Below are 14,013 nucleotides of genomic sequence, written 5' to 3' on the forward strand. Positions count from 1 at the left end.
TACGCAGTGCATTAAAATGTGCAATGCCATTTGCTCAGCCATGTTCGTAGCAGCTTTATTTGTAATAGCCAGAATCTGGAAACAACCCAGATGTCCCTCAATTGAGAAATGGATACAGAAACTGTAATATTTTACACAATGGAATACTGCTCAGCATTTAAAAACAAGGAAATCACGAAATTTTCAGACAAATGGTGGGAAAGAGAAATGATCATCCTGAGTGAGGTATCCCAGAAGCAGAAAGACACACATAGTATATTCTCACTTATAAGTGGATATTAGACACATAATATAGGATAATCATACCAAAATCTGTACAGCTAAAGAAACTAAGCAAGAAGGAGGACCCTGGGTAAGATGCTCAATCCTCATTCAGAAAGACAAATGGGATGGACATCGGAAGAGGGAGAAAACAGGGAACAGGACAGGAGCATACCTCAGAGGGTCTCTGAAAGCCTCTATCCCCCAGGGAATCCAAGCAGATGCGGAGGCTCATAGCCAAAGCTTGGGCAGAGTACAGGGAATCTCATGAAAGAAGGGATAGATAGAAAGACCTGGAGGTGACAGGAACTCCACAAGGAGAGCAACAGAACCAAAAAATCTGGGCCTGGGGGTCTCTTCTGAGACTGACACTCCATCAAAGGACCATGCATGGAGATAACCTGGAACCCCTGCACAGATGTAGCCCATGGCAGCTCAGTATCAAGTGGGTTCCCTAGTAAGAGGATCAGGGGCTGTCTCTGACATAAACTCAGTGGCTGGCTCTTTGATCACCTCCCCCTGAAGGGGGGGGGCAGCCTTACCAGGCCACAGAGGAAGACAATACAGCCAGCCCTGATGAGACCTGATAGATTAGGGTCAGAAGAAAGGGGAGGACCTCCCCTATCAGTGGACATGGGGAAGGGCATGGGGGGAAAAGAGGGAGGGAAGGAGTGGTTGGGAGGGGACTAGGTAGGGAGCTACAGTTGGGATACAAAGTGAATAAATTGTAATAAGTAAAAAATTAATATTAAAAAGGAAAAATTGTGCAATGCTTATGCTCGCAAACACCAAGCAGGCGTGAGAATTAACATTAAATATATACATATCTCAAAACATGTTGCATCATAGATAAGTTCTATTTTTGTCAATTAGAATACTATAAATTCACATATCAGAATGAATAATTGAAAAAACTTGGATAGAAAAATGTTAAAAATGAGCTCTCAGCACATTTTTTCCTTAAATTTGTCATGATTTTCTGTACTTGAAAATGTATAGAAAATATTATTGTGTTACATAAATATGCAAAGAAATATCCCAGTTTGTTATGACATGGTAATAGAAATGAACAAGACCAACGCTGCTCAGGAATGACTGGAAAGGGACAGTAAAAAAAAATTCATAAACTCAGGGTGACAGCTGCCTCAACAATTAATCACATATTCTCACAAATCAATATAGGTACATTGGCGGTGTAAGGGACAGCAAGACAGGAGAAGACAATGAGAAGGAAGTGGAATTTTAAAATGCAATGTGAAATGCTGCTTCAAGTGTGAATGTTAGTGGGCAAGACGAGGAGAGGGAGGCTGGCGATCCAGGTGGTCCAGCTGCAGTGTCATCGCTGATACTAGAACTGTATCTTGTACTGTTTGTTGAATATGTTGACATCTCTTAAGTAAAACAAACCCAGATGTGGGTGGTCATGGGGCAGGCAAGTTGCTTAGTCATTATAATAACTGACATTCTTCATATTGCACTTGAGCCACAATTACCCATTTATTTCCATACATGATGTTAGTGCTAAGGAAGTTACATCCCTAAGGAAATTTAATACTCATTTTCCTTTTTAACCATGAAATATCAATGAAAAGTGAGGAAATATAGTAGCATTTTACAATTACTATGTCCAAGTGATTTCATTTATTATCTCCCGAAGATGAGTTTATAGATGTTTCTGTCTCTTTAGGGAGTAGTTCTTAGTATCATTTTATAAATTTTCATTCTAATTTATATCAAATAAGAATATGGGGTGAATTGTAGATACACATTATTGATAAAATTATCTAAAAAAATTTTAAGAGGCAAAAAAGTCCCACCAAAATTAGGTGAGTGAACAAGTTTACACATGAAAAACATGCTTTTAGGGAAGGAAAGGGCATAGTCATTAATAGTGTATTCTAGCTTAACTCACAATCCAATATTTACACAAATTAGTCAAATGTTTAATATACTGTTCAGAATTAAGCATTTATCAATACTGAGCATTCTTATAAAGTCATTTAATCACACAGCAATTGAATTCTTATTTTCATGACCATACAAAGATAAACTGATTTCAGAACCTTCTTTGAAAAATGCCTACAATTCAAGTATGTTTTATGTAACAAGGAACTAGGATTTACCAGCAGTAAATCTACAAGTATAGATGTAATCAACTCCACACAAACACATCCCTCCTGCACAAATAAATTTTTGCTGAATTATAGAAAGCATATGTTCTATGCTTTGATGTGTCTCCCAACATTCATTTGTTTGAAACAATGTCCAAATGCAACAATGTTTCTTTGAAACAATGTCCAAATGCAAGAATGTTTGTTTGAAACAATGCCCAAATGCATCAGTGTTTGTTTGAAACAATGTTCAAATGCAACAGTGTTTGTTTGAAACAAGGTCCAAATGCAACAGTGTTGAGAAGCTAGTTACCCACGTAAGTGTTGTTTCCATCATGAATGATCTGCCTGGGTATGTAGCATAGAATCTTTTTAAGATCCTTGTTTCAGGAATGGTTTAATCATCCTGGGAGTGGATTCCAGATAAAGGGATGATTCCTCTCTCTCTCTCTCTCTCTCTCTCTCTCTCTCTCTCTCTCTCTCTCAATCTCTCTCTCTCTCTCTCATATAAAACACACACAATCTGGGGCTCTTTTCTCTCTTCTGCTTTTGCCATGTGAGTTAAGAGTCTCCACCCAAAGAAAGATCCTTTGACCTTAGTCATAGCGACTATCAGAAACAAATCTCTATTCTTTATTGATGACTCAATGTCAAATATTCTGTTATTGAAACACAGAATAAAATACTGTGTAGCACTATCTATATTCCAATAAAAATTAGCTTGATAATCCATACTGAAAAAAAATGTATAGACAGTTTTGTACTGTTCAGTCCTGTATCTTACTCTTAGGTATACCCGGTGAGTATTCTTATCATGAGTATGTTTAAATGACTGTTAGGACCGTACAGAGAAGTGTTCTGGATCTGTCATCCCATTCATTTGCAGTTATTTCTTTGAAATACACCCTATACTGGCATGAAATATTTATTTATCACAATTTGTAGCCACTACTGTTGGAGGATGGTGTTCTGTACTGTTTTGTCAGCTGCTGATTTCAGTGCCCTGAGATCTCGTTATGCCCTGTCACAGGTATTGTTATGAATTTTGAACCATCTCCTGTACCCTCTGATTATCCTTGATTGGCTAATAAAGATGCAGAAGAGAGGAAGGCAGAGTTCTTGGCTTGAGGTTGAGAGACCATGATGATGGGAAGAGGGGCAAAAAGAGGTAGGAGGAGGAAATGAAGCCAGAGAGAAAGGAGTTTCCATGGGGCAAGATGGACAATGAGCACATATCATGAGGACAGGCTGATGGAGAAGAAGCCACCCAGGAGTCATCATATTGACAAATGATTGACTTTTATGTGGGTTTTTAAGGGAAGTAGGATTAGAATAGCCCCCAATCTGCCTAGCATAATACCTAAAACTTAATAATGAATTCTAGTCTTTTTGTGTCTATTATTTGGAAGTTAGCTGGTTAAATAGAAATGATGCTTTATTAATCAGTATTCTACACACTACTTACACAAGGTTAAACAGGACCACTGTCTTCTGGAATACAAACCTAATACAAGAAAATATTTATTATCCAAATAACTGGATTCCAGGGTAAGCATATATGATGTTGAGCTGCCAAATGTCAAATTCTGTTTCTTTTGACATTTTATGATTTTTTTTCCAAAGCAGGTACTATGGTTACAGTTGGAATATTATGTGCTGGACTCCTTTCCTTGAAGGGCGTGCACAGCCTCCGCTGCCATTGTCCTCACCATTAATTGCACTTCTCTCCAAGCACTTCCTAGAAAGACAGCTACTTGTCACTTGCTGGTGATGTGCCATCTGTTCACAGAAAATGAAAATCACGAAAAATGCAAGTTTTCTTGAGGAGAGAGGAATGCAAATTTGAGAGAAACCCGGAGATTTACAGGAATGTAAGCACGTGCTTCACATACAGGCTTGGGGGATAAAGGATGTGGCTCTCAGCAGGAGCAACAGTGGAGATAGTGGAGATTGACTAACAATAGCTTTATGTGGTGTCTCTGAGGAGACATGAACAACTATCTATTCACTCAATATGAGGCAACAAAGATGGGCCAAAGCAACGCTTCCTCCCAAGTCTAGCTTTGTGAACTGATGATTTTATTACGTGGTTTTCTTACAGAAGCCTTGGGGAGGGGTTTTACTTAAAAGGGCGTAGATGGCACCCAAAGCGCTGAGTCTTAAAATTCTCACCCTGACTCGGGTGCTGGCTACTGCAGATCTATAGACGGAGTTTCAATTTCAGTTAACTTTAAAGTTTCTACCCTCTACATACTTTAACACCTTTCTAGACAGCTTATAGCTGGGAAGACTTATAAGCAGCTAGCCAAGGGCTTCAGGAAGGAGCGACTAATCACTCTGTCATTTACTACTAATGATCAGTTGTCAAGAGGCCTGAATTTATTTTATTTATTTGTTTGTTTATTTATTTATTTATTTTTTGGTGGTTAGTAACATCTCTCATGAAAATGGCAGTGGCTGCCATGCCGGGGGCAGAGTTCCACAGCACTAACACACATGGTTCACTTTCCACTGAGTCTTTCTCTGCAGCAGCAACTCTGGTATCAAGACTATAGTTTAGACTAGTCTAGGTCTGTAGGTAGCCAGCCAAGTGCCTGTTCTCCTAAGTAGCTTCTGGTGGGGCGTGGGGGAGGGACTTAGTGAGAGTTACAGTGGAATTCAAGATCAAAAGAGGAATTTTAGAAGACATTTAAAAAGCAAAGTAAGTAAAAGCTTGAAGCAGAACTGACTACAAACGGAAAATGCGGGTACGAAATAGGCAGTTCTTTAAAGCATGTGAGATCGCATGTGGGAGGCATGCTGCATTCTTCGTCTGGTCTCAGAAGGTGGAATTGAGCATGTTCCAGGGCTTGGTCAGTTATGTGGAGAGGAAAAGATGGGTGTAAAAGGTGAATTTAAGAAAACCCTACAAAAAGCTGGAGAGAACCAGCGCATAGTGGTGAAGGCAGTCAGCCCCTCCAAACGCACGCTCATCCATCAGCAGCTACAAGCTCGTCTGCCTCGTACATCGCTTGTTAGTTCATTCTGATGCAATCACTCATTAGCTCAATCATTTATGCACTCATAATTTTAGTCAGGGCCACAGATAAGAATTGTCTTCCCGGCATGACTGTGCTCACTAAGATTGTATGTGTATAATAGAAACTAAATGCATTCTTAATAAAGATGATACATCTATCAAGCATCTACAACATGCTAGAAAGCATGCAATATACTGAGAAAAATGACCAGAAAGACAGCTATTATCTAACAATGACTAAACTTAGTGGTTATAAGAAATTAATGACTGGGACCTGAGTGGGGCTGGGAGGGGAAGTGGATAAGGAGACAGCGAATATAAGGTACCAAAATACAACTAGATTGGAGGAGCAAGTGTAAATGCTATAAGGCATAGTGTGTGGAGGGGGGGGGGTTAAGAATGGCAGGAATTTGCAGTTTAATGATAACTAAAAGGGAAAATTTGAATGTCTCCAGCACAGAACAATGGCAGGTGTTGGAGTGGGCAGAAATGCCAGTTAGAGTGATAGCATACACATGTTCAAATACGCACATATACTGATACAACACATTGTGCTGCCTATAATATTAAACAAAGTCAAATAAAAGATGTGAAAGCAAAAAAATTACTTTTAGCTGATTCAAGGTGATGACAAGGGACTGAAATAAAAATAGTCAGTCTGATGATCAAGGATCTAGTACATGCTAGGAAGTATGCAGTATACTGAGGAAGTATGGAGTATTCTGAGCTTTCTTGGAAAGAGTACAGGAGAAAGCATTTTAAGCCACTTGGAGATAATGGCTGAATTGTGGATGGCTGCACTGAGCTGTTTAGCCCGATTTTTGTGATGTAGTACATCCTCCTCTTGTCTGAAAGAAACTTAACTAATCATCCTGTCTCATATAGACTCCTTTCCCCCTGCCGGATTACCCTCTCCTGAGGTCCACATGCCCCAGACCAACCCAACTTTCAAGGCCATTTGAATGTCACTTGCTCTATGATGAACTCCACCTTCCAATCTGAAGGAAATGCTTTCATTCCCACCCCTCTGCACAAATATTAATTTCTGAAAATCTCATTGTCCATTTAAAATCTACATGTCTCCACATGTTCTCTATCCTTTGATAGGCATTTATTTTCTCGAGGACAAGATCTATTATCTTCCCTATACACTGCCAGTAACAACTTTATCTGAGATAGTTGCCGTGCTACAATCAGTATTGCTGGATAGAATAATTAAAGGAAATGTAAGAAAATGCCTCCATTTAAATATGAATAGTATTAAAATGTGCACTGTAGTATTTGTGAGAATTACAAGAAAAAAATTCATTAGAGAACAAAAGAAAGAATTCATGGCAATTTCAGGTGCCTCTTCATGGCACACACTATATTTTGGATTTTTGGCTTGTGTTTTATGGCAATTTAGTGACCACATGCTGTCCTGGCACGTGGATGCTATGGTGTTTAGAGATAAGGAGGCAACCACTGTTGCATTTTATTGCTCATAGATCAGAAATGACAACCACAAGGCCACTTTTGTCAAGTCGGGGACACACAATACATACAGCACAATAAAAGAAGAGAACATGTGCAGGGCAGCCATAACAAAGGCAGCAGATAAAAGGAGACAAGAGCAGCGTCACACAGGCCACCAAGTCCTGTCCATGGATTGGCTATTAGATGTTTGATTATTGACAAAGTAAAGCAGGCTCTGGATGGGAAAGGGAGTGGAATGCAAATGACTTTCTCTGGCTTGGCCAAAGCTTGACCTGATAACACATCCTTATGCTGTCATCTTCTGCTCTCTGATTGACACCTTAGGCTTCTGAACCCATACTGCATTTGTGGACACAGGAACAGATTCTTTTCATTGTCCTGGGAAATGTTGGTTTTTCAAGATCACAAGCTAAGCCCTGAGGAGGAAGTCGCTAAAGATTGACAGAGCTGTGCCTCCTCTGAAGGAATAGTAGATATTTGTATAGAGAAGCCCATGGTTTCCAAAAGAGCGATGTCCAAAAGCTTGCTGGGTCATAGGAGCCTAATGCAAGCATCAGTATATCAATGGCAGAAAGGTTACATTCCCTGACCTAGGTAAAGAAATGGGGCACTTTGACACGGAGGAACTGACATTGTGAGCATTCATGTCAGTATGTAAGCAACTTACATATATTTTTCTCAATATTACATGCTGGTAAATTCTAACAGTAAAAAATAGTGAAAAACTCTTACTGCAATATCACTAGTCTGAAAGAAAACCCATAGAGACACGAGGATTTAGCTGAGGGATGAGGAGAGTGAGGTCCCAAGTCACCATATGTAGGCATCTGTGTAGGCTTGGATTTTTCAAACACCTGCTTTATTTAATGTTCTTAAATGCCTCTACCTCCCTTCCCACACCCAGACCTTAGGTAGTAGATTAGTAGGGAAAGAGGCTGTAGACCTCTTATCTACTTTCTGATTAGGGTTGTTGGGTTCTTTAGGGGATATTTAGTTCTTTAGTTGTCAAGATACCAGCAGTCCAGTTGAACAGCAAAGCAGCAAACCACAGCAGCAGCAATCAACAGCAACAGTGGAGGTTTGGTAAAAGCAGAAATACTCTGACCAAAGGGCACAAGTCCACCTAAGCTGCAGAACTCCACCAAAGCGGTGCAAGCACTTCTCTGGAGCATTTCTCTCCGAGAAGACCAGCAAATGATCTGAAGCTTTGCAAAGTGTAGTCTCACTGTCCGTGGGCTTCTATTTACCCCATCTCAGAGCCCACATGAGGACTTTTCCAGCTCACGAAAACCACGCTCCTCGTATGTTTTCAGCTGGCAAACATCACATGCCTTTTCACAAAAGCCGTTTTCATTGTGGCTGTTTTCTTGAGGAGGAAAAAACATTCCCACATTCAACACTTGGGACCAAAACATACTCACATGACAAAACTGAGTTTTAAAAACAAAAACAAAAACCCCAGAAACTCCCACTTCACATCTGTGATATTATATATGTAGTCTTGTGAAAATATGTGCAAATATGTGTGCAGACATAGGGAGGTCAAGGGTTGATTTTAAATGTCTTCCACAGTTGCATTCCACTTTACTTTTTTGAGACAGCATCTCTCATTGGGCTTAGAGCAGGCCAATTAGCCCAGGCCAGCTAGCCAACAAACTTTAGGGATCCACAGACTCTGCCCTTATAAACTTTGTCATACAAGTATGGACTTCAGAGTTTCTTATGGTTTCTTATGTGGCTGCCAGAATACAAAATCATATCTTCCTGTCTGTTCAGACAGCATTTTTTTTTCTGATTGGCCATTGCCTTATCTCTAAATTGCCATTTTACAGAAGTTCATGCCATTCATATAATTGAAATATCCCCCAAAGGCCCATGTATTAAAGGCTTGCCACTATGTGGTGTGTCACTGAAGGTATTTTTGAAACGCTGTCTCCTTCATGCCCTCCTTCTCTTTGTCATCCTGGTCATGAGCTGAATAATTTTGTTCCATTCTGTGTTCCTTCTATGATTCACTGCATTGCACAGGTCTAAAAACAACTGAATTACATTCCACTAACTGTGGACTAGAACCTATACAACTGCAAGCCAAAATAATCCTTTAATCATTATAAGTCATAAGTCGATCATTCCATGTATTTGATACAATACTGGAAAGCTGAATAACGCTGTCATCTTGGAAGAAGGTGCTGGAGCTGGCCAGCCAAGCAGAAATAAACTACAGATGGTGCCTGATTTGCAGTGGTTCAACTTTTAACTTTGTGATGACATGAAAGCTTTTTGTGTTCAACAGATACTTCACTAGACAGAATTTTGATAACTTTCCCATGCTAGTGATAAGGAATTTCTTGAGATGGCTGACTACAGGATAATGTAAGTACTGTTGGCTAATTTAGGACTGCTTAGGGCATGGGTCTTGTAGATATATTAAATGCATTTGAGATGTACATTATTTTTAAATTGAAGGGATTTTTTTTTTATGAATGTAACCCTTTTGCTACTGGAAGTACATACAAATTTTATGGAGTCATCCCAGCAAGTGAAATAATTGTATCTAACTGATCTCCAGCAGATGAGAAGCTTCTCATCTACTATTTCTATTAAAAAAAAAAAAAGTTTGTCTCCACTTGGTGCTAGAGGAGACCAAGAACTCAAAGTGACAAGTGACAGGGCTGGAGTTACATACAGTGAAAGAAGATTGGTGGTTGATGCTTAATTAGAGTAAATGACAAAATGAATATAAAAGGTGATCCATTTTTGATCACTACCAAACTACCTAACAGAAGCAGATTACAGAGGGAGGTTTTAAGTTGGTTCATCACTTTGGGGGATTTGGCTCTGCCCATAGGAGCCAGAGGATCTGTTCACATCTTCTCTGCATTTACAGGGAAGCTTCATCTTTTTCTCCTATCATATTCTTCACAATCTTTCTGCCTGGACCAGAATATCGCTTTCAATGGATGACCAAGGAATGACTCATGAGGAATAATTTTTTGTAAATAATATGACATTATTTTTCTTAAGAAACTCAATTATTAACTTAGACTAAGACTGAGATGTCTTAGTGGTTTAGCACCTTTTAGTACTGAGGAACCAGAATCCGGTACCTTCAGGCACCACTTTCTGAGCTTGTAGAGAATCTCTGTGAGGGCTGCCTCATGCAGTAGAAGCCTGACTCCTCTCTGATTTCTTTCCCTCAAGCTCTCACTGTACATCTGGCCCTTGCTTTAAGAAAGCCAGCATCACGATAGCATCATTTCTTCTTACAAATCCCATAAGGGGAGGTTTTTAATCCACTGAATAATTTGTCCCAGCTGTGAAAGACCAAGCAGCTTTGGAACAGGAAGGAAAGGAGAATTATATTAATCTTATCTCCATCTGTCCTGGGACTCTATTTTTAAAAAACAGAGAGGAGGAGAAAATAATTTCAAAAGACAGAGTGGAAATGAAATGGCAGTAGTTTTGTGTTTTCCCACTAAGTGTATATAATTAAAATGTGTCCAGGAAGGCAATAGATCTTAGAAACTCTAAAATTGCTATAAAAAAAAGTTTGAAAATAGACTAAGTTTTGGAATAAGGAAGGTAAATAATTATAGTATGGGGCTCCATCCTGTCACATCTATCATGTTTGCTTGATTTAAATTAGATTGAGAAGAAAGGATACAATCAGGCTACCGTTGACCAGGAAGAAAAAGCTAAACATGGTCCTCTTGTAGAGAAGTAAGCATGTACTGAGTGCATACTGTGTAAAGAAGGAGATAGTGCTAAGATACTGATTACATTAGTCTTAAGTTCCAGAGAAAATTCATAATTTTCAAGCAACATTTTTGCTTTGTTCACAATTCAGACTCAAATGAACAATCTTCATCAATCTGGGTGCATCCACATGATCCAAAATTGTTTCAGTTTTATACAGTAAAACTGACAGACACGTAATATTTTTCCCAGTCACTCATGTATTTTAGAAAACAATTGGACATTATTGACATAGTAAAAATTATCATTTTCCCCCCAGAAGATTATGTCATCAGCATGCTCTCAATCAAAAGCATTTTACATTTTCCACAAACTCTAATCATTTATGAAAGAACTTCCCAGGGTTGGAAAGATTGTTTTTGTTTGTTTGTGGAATTACTCTTTTTTAATTTCTTCCCTTTTTTTTATTTCCTTATTTTCTCTTCCTTTCCCTTCATTTGCCTACAGTCAAAGAAATGTAAAAAAAAAAAAAAAAAAAAGCTTTTCCTAAACACATGTTCAATTCTGTATCAAGAGAAATAATGATCCACCTCCTAAAAATGGAGGGGTCTCTGTGTTCTTGCATTGGAACAGGTTTCAGCTGCTTATCATATAAATTCCTTTCTATTCCAAAGGCTAATCTTAAAAAAAAAAATAAAACAACAAACAAAAACAGATGAAACTTCACATGTCCTTAATCATGGATGCATACATAATCCTACACATTTAATTTTGCCTTTTTAATTATAGATTCATAATCACTATTATAAAATGGATAGAAGGATTATGTAGAAGGAGACTGTTTGCCCTGAAATCTCCTCACGCTGGCCCATGAAACTTGTGAGTGCATGATCTTGTATACTAAAAAGGAAATTTGCACATATGATTAACCTAAGGATCTTGGTATAGGGTAGTTATCCTCAATTACCAGATGTACCTCATGCTTAAAAGAAGAGGATTGCTAGCTGCTGTCAAAGACAGAAGCAACAATGGGATAATGATCAAAGAGGTGAGTGCTATGTTTTGTACTTTAAAATAGAGGAGGAGACCATAATTTAAGAAAGGACGATGGTGGTAAGTTTAGAAAAAAACAGGAAACAGATTCTTCACTGGGGACTCCATTAAAGATTCCAGCCTCGACCCCTGGATCTAATCCAGTAAGATATATGTGGGACCTTCAGCCTAACTGGAGAATAATGAGGTTGATTATTTTATGTCATTTACTTTGTAGTAGTATTTATAATAGTAACAGGAGCATAACACACGTATGCTGGCAGGTAAGGGGTCGTTTGCATGAGTATCTTAAATAAATGCACAGAGATATTTTATTTAGCAGTTAGTGATATTATTATGCATGTCTTTATTTAACAAAATGACTGTCAAATCCAAAATAGAGTTCATGGATTCAAGAGAATCAATCCATTTTTCATATGTAAAGATATTTCATGAATACTGCAACACATAAAAACCTCAGCCCAAAATTATGTAACAGATAAACTGTTGCATAAATTTTCACCGATAACCTAAGAGCTTGGTTTTATTTGTTGCCACAATAATTTTCCCATAACAAAGTTGACTTTGTTGTTGTAAAAATTTTTTTCATTCTTTTAGTATTTTAACTGTATTCTTTGCTAGTTTTATGCATTTGCATTTATTTCTAAGAATGTAGTTTATGTGAAATATAGAAAACTTTTTATAAAATAAAATATAACAAAGAATGAAAAAAAAACATTGAATAGAGAGTCATACAATGTCTCTTGAACCAAAAGAAGGTTGACATGTTGTTTAGACAGAAAGGGTATTGCAGAGAGAAGGGTTGTCATTGACTTGGGTGCCTTGTTTGGATGACAAACACTTATTTAGTAGTGCTAGAAGAAAGTTTATGGTAGTAGCAGAAAAAATAACCTGGAAAGACAGTAGAAATAACATCACAATGAGCAATGACATCTAAGATGGTCAATAATGCTTGGTATTACAGGTAATAAGGGTTAGTCCATGGAAGACTAGCCCAGCTATTGATGCTTTTCAGGAAAACAAGATACAGAGAAAAGCTTTGGTTATGATAAAATGGATGCTTTGGAGAAATGGGAGACAAAGTAGAGAAATTATTGGTTGTTGCAGCAACGCAAAAAACAAATGTTGAAGCACAGTAAATAGATACCTGGCAATGGAATGAAATCTAAAATAGAATCAATACAGCATAACAAGTTATTGGGTGTGAAGATGGAATGAAGAGAGAGGGAAATGGCTGTGGAATGATGACGTGACAATGAGCAATAGAATACAGTGGAAAGGACAGCTAGTGGGAAAGGAAGTCAGAAAAATAGTCTGGATCAAATGATGATTATCTGCCGCATCTTATTTCAGGTCATTCATATTCACATATTTTATTCAGGATGGAGTTTTCATCTTTATTGTGTAAGTGCATAGAAAATGGAATGATCTTCTACAAGGCCCTAGGATAAGGGAGAGTCAGAACTCTACCACTGGCCAGTTGAGCATGAAGGCTATCAACTTCTTATTGCCCTTGTAGCCTTATTTCATTTTTAGTTCATAGACTGGTGGGTTGAAGACTATCCACACCTAACAACCAATTGCGTATGCTGTTGGAGACCATTTATGGAGCACACATGAAAAAAGAGCAATCGGGAAATAAAAACAGAAGGATAATGAAAATCAGGAAATGAACAGGAGTGAAGTCGAGGAGAGGTGTGTCAGAAAGTAGGTGGTCACGTATAAACCCTGGAAATTTATGTGAGGATAGGAAGCCACTGATTTTTCACAAATATAACCTTCATAGGGTCAATTTTCAGGTACTGGAGACCACAGGACAGTAAGACAGAGTGCTCAGTAGTGAAGAGGTGAAGCCTCTTCTTTAAGATGCATAGTGACAGAACGAAAAGAGGCAAGACAGAGCAACCAGGGCCAGGGAACATCCAGACATGCTTTTTTTTTTGTACAATTTACTATCTGTAAGAAGGCTTGGTTGGTTATAAAGGGGGAATAGGAAATGAAGGATATGCATGGAGGAGAAAGGCATAACCTTTCTAATATCGTAGATATGTTCATCATCCTTCTCACTGCTGTGACAAAAGAAGCAATTGAAGGAAAGTTGATTTTATTTTGCCTTATGGTTTGAAAGATACTAGTTATCATGATGGGTAAAGTATGATGTTGAGTCCTTGCTAACACTGAATGGCTCAGGATGCAGAGAGATACTGTCCCCTGACGCAGGCCTAGAAGCTCTTACTCAGAAGGCCCTTTCCCACAGTGAACTTTCTCTAGCAAGGTCCCATCTCCTGTAGACTCCAAAATTCTCCACCAAGCAGTGTCAATAGCCGGGGACCATGTTTCCAAATGTGTGAGCCCACATGAGGCATCTAAACACACAGGATATCTGGTGGCTGTGTA

The 14,013-nt window shown here is 38.5% G+C and overlaps 1 protein-coding gene across 1 annotated transcript in view; it reads right to left on the reverse strand.

Annotated features, from left to right (window-relative positions):
• The window catches only part of Nkain3 (sodium/potassium transporting ATPase interacting 3), a 581,394-nt gene that overhangs the window by 347,113 nt on the left and 220,268 nt on the right, over positions 1-14,013 (reverse strand). The window lies entirely within an intron of this gene.

The sequence above is a fragment of the Psammomys obesus genome, unplaced genomic scaffold, assembly GCF_907164565.1.
Source record: "Psammomys obesus unplaced genomic scaffold, mPsaObe1.curated_primary_1811, whole genome shotgun sequence".
Lineage (NCBI taxonomy): Eukaryota > Metazoa > Chordata > Mammalia > Rodentia > Muridae > Psammomys > Psammomys obesus.